This window comes from Anser brachyrhynchus (genome assembly GCF_964034855.1).
Source record: "Anser brachyrhynchus genome assembly, chromosome: Z".
Lineage (NCBI taxonomy): Eukaryota > Metazoa > Chordata > Aves > Anseriformes > Anatidae > Anser > Anser brachyrhynchus.
The window spans coordinates 55,713,584-55,716,898 of NC_137697.1; positions in this window are offsets into that span (position 1 = coordinate 55,713,584).

The window sequence follows — 3,315 nt, forward strand, 5'->3', positions numbered from 1 at the left end:
TAGAGAATATGTATCCATAATACAAAAAGAATAACTATAAAACACAATAGCTATACCACGAGCAGAAAGGTAGAACTGAAACCTGGCAGATGAACTAGGAGAATTCACTGAACATAACAGTGTGGAACCCTTAGTAGTAGATGTGGCTATTATCGTATTCTTCTGTAATTTTAACTTTATTATTATTATTATTATGATTTTATTTTATTTGATACAAAGGTGGATTTTTCTGTTTGTTTTTCACAGACTAGTAGTCTAAGGCATTGAGTTAAGGAGTTGAAACAGATTCACTGAGGTATAGAAAATGTATGAAAAATTGAAAAGAGATGATTGTGTTCATAGCCTGTCGCACAGTAAAAAAAAATCAATTTTCACTTTGGTCCAGTCAGTACAGGTCTGAACTTCAGGGTGTCAATATTATGAGCACACCTTCTGAAGGCCCTCAGAAATAAACCCAACAACAGACTACAGTATTGTAACAGAGCTTAAATAACATTTGTTCAAAAATATTTAGACTGAAGATTAGTAGTTCTGAATAACAATGGATATATTTATATTCTTAAAGGAAAAAAAAAAAGTTCAAAAACTTATACTTCACCAATGTTTCTAATGTCAGATAATATAGCACTTGGTAACTGTGAATAAATTATATGATGAATGGGAAAGACAAATTTGTGCTACTGTTTGTGAAAATAGGTAGTAGTACACTTAGACTACCTGATAAGTACTAGGGGCACATATACAAATTTGTACTGCTACAATAGTATGACTTTATGACAATATGACAATCTGAAGTTTCTCAGGACATATACGTTTATTTCAAGTCAAGAAATTTAAGAATAATGTAGTTCCAGTAGGAACAGTGTCCTTTCTTAAGTTTCTTCCCAGTGCCTATTTAATGAAAGCTATTTACTTACTATTTGGAGAAAAATAATCCCCCCAAATATTTTTATTTTTAACTTACTTCATGAGAAAATCTATTCAAGCTGCCAGTTTTAACGCAAATTGGAGTTTATTGCAGGATGCTTTGAACAAGATGAACTTTACTCTAAAGAAGAGAGAAGTGTATATAAATCAAAGGATAAGTCACATACAGTTGGAACACAACAGTGTAGTAATTACAAGCATCAGTCTAATCTGTTTGCCTATTTCTTTTCATGTTTTACTGTAATGATGTTGGACTGTGCCGTAACTAAAAATCTACCTCCTTTTAAAAAAGGGAAAAATAACACAATCACTTTTAGTCCTGAAAGAAAAGCAATAAACAAAAGTAGTCTTTTGTGTAATTCCTTAAGAATGCTGTGTGTATGAGCTGCAGGGGCTGACCACTGGATGGTGTTACCTCGTCATGTTTTGTACTTGCATCTGACGATTCTGTTTTCCCTGTCAAATGCTTTATATATTGAAAAAATATTTCTCTTTTCATCTCTTCCAGATTTTATAATCACAGGTTGACTAGGAAATATTGCAATTTTTATAGTCTAATTAATTTTTATAATTACACAATCATTATAGCAACAGATTTTCAAACAGTAGAAGTTACTTCTCAGGTTTAACAACAAGAGTAGGTATTGAATAAACTAATTTTGTGATAAAACACTACTGTTATTCCACTAGATGTTTAAACAATTTAGATGCATATACAACATTAAAAGAAAAGCAAAACAAAACAAATACTACCCCCACAAAATTTGTTTATTCACTGTACATGATAAAGCCTAACATTCTCATGGAAACTTCATCATGACTGTTCACATCACTGTTAGTGACACATAGTTTGTTGCCACTGCAAATGTAGGAGAAATTGGTAATTGATGTCCTATTACAACACCTTTGGGATTCTAGAGAGATTAGATTAGGTCCATATTCACCACACAGAAAACAACAGGCCAATTAATGTTTGTTGTGATTCTGATTTCTTGAGCATGGTGGTAGAATCATAGGATCATCTACATTGGAAAAAAATGCTCAAAATCACCAAATCCAACCATCAACCTGACCTACTAAGTCTCATCAGTAAACATGTCACTTAGTGCCATGTTCACACGTTTCTTGCCACCTCCAGGGATGGTGACTCCACCACTTCCCTGACCAGTCTGTTCCAATGCCTAACCACTCTTTCTGTGAAGAAATTCTTCCTGATATCCAATCTAAACATCTGCTGATGCAACTTGAGGACATTTCCTGATTTCCTATCATTTGTATCCTGAGAAAAACAGGCTGACACCCTCTTCTGTACAACCTCCACTTAGGTAGTTGTAGAGAATAATGTGGTCTCCACTTAGTCTCCTCTTTTCTAGACAGAACAATCTCAGTTCTCTCAGTCACTCTGACTCTGCATGTATCATTTATTTTCTCATCCATTTACCAGCTTTGTTACTTTTCCCTGCACAAACTCAAGCAACTCAGTATCCTTGTAGTGAGGGACCCAAAGAAACAATAGTTGAGGTGTGGTCTCACAAGTATTGCAGAACTACATCATATTGTCTACTAATCTCTTGAGTTACTGCTTTGAGACAACAGGAAATAACATCATTTTCTCACTTTGCTTGAACAACTATTTGTCCCTATTTAGTTGATGGGGTCTTCTGTCTGAAAGAAAAACAACATAAACTGAAATTTTATCACCTGTGCTCTCCCTTAGAAAATCTATCATCTTAAATGAAAGTTTGTATATATACATACACGTGCTTTGGGTAAGATTTCATAGCTTCCAATCATTAATTACATCTTCATGAGTTGTACCTTTTAGTGCATTTAAAGAAAATGTTAGAGCGCTAGACTATTAGGACCAATACACATATCTCTTTTACATTATGAAAGTTAAAATAAACTAACACAAACCAGTAACTGTTACCTATGGTTTCCTTCCATTCATAATCCATGTAATCCATGGGACCTACTTTCTAAAAAATTATCAGTTCCTATTGGGTTCTTAAGTTAGACAGAAATCTTCCATTCACTTAAGTCTTGTGTTCTGAAGGGATTATGTTCTACATTGAAATCATTTAATTCATTGTAATTGCTATAGCAGAGCATTAAGTCATAAATGCCATCTTGCCTTTGTCAAAACAAAGCATTTTTTGTTGTTGTTTGTTTGTTTTTCTTGTTGAAATACTAACAAAAAAAAGACAAATCTTTTTCTAAAAGGCAAAATAAATATATATTTTTTCAGAGAAATTAACCTGATTTACAAACAGCACAAGAACTCTACTATCAAACCTCTAATTTTTAAGAGAATACAAGAAACAACTGAGAAAAAGTGCATGACTTCATTTCTGAGTTCTTATGTTACCACAGACCTTTAGCAAAGAT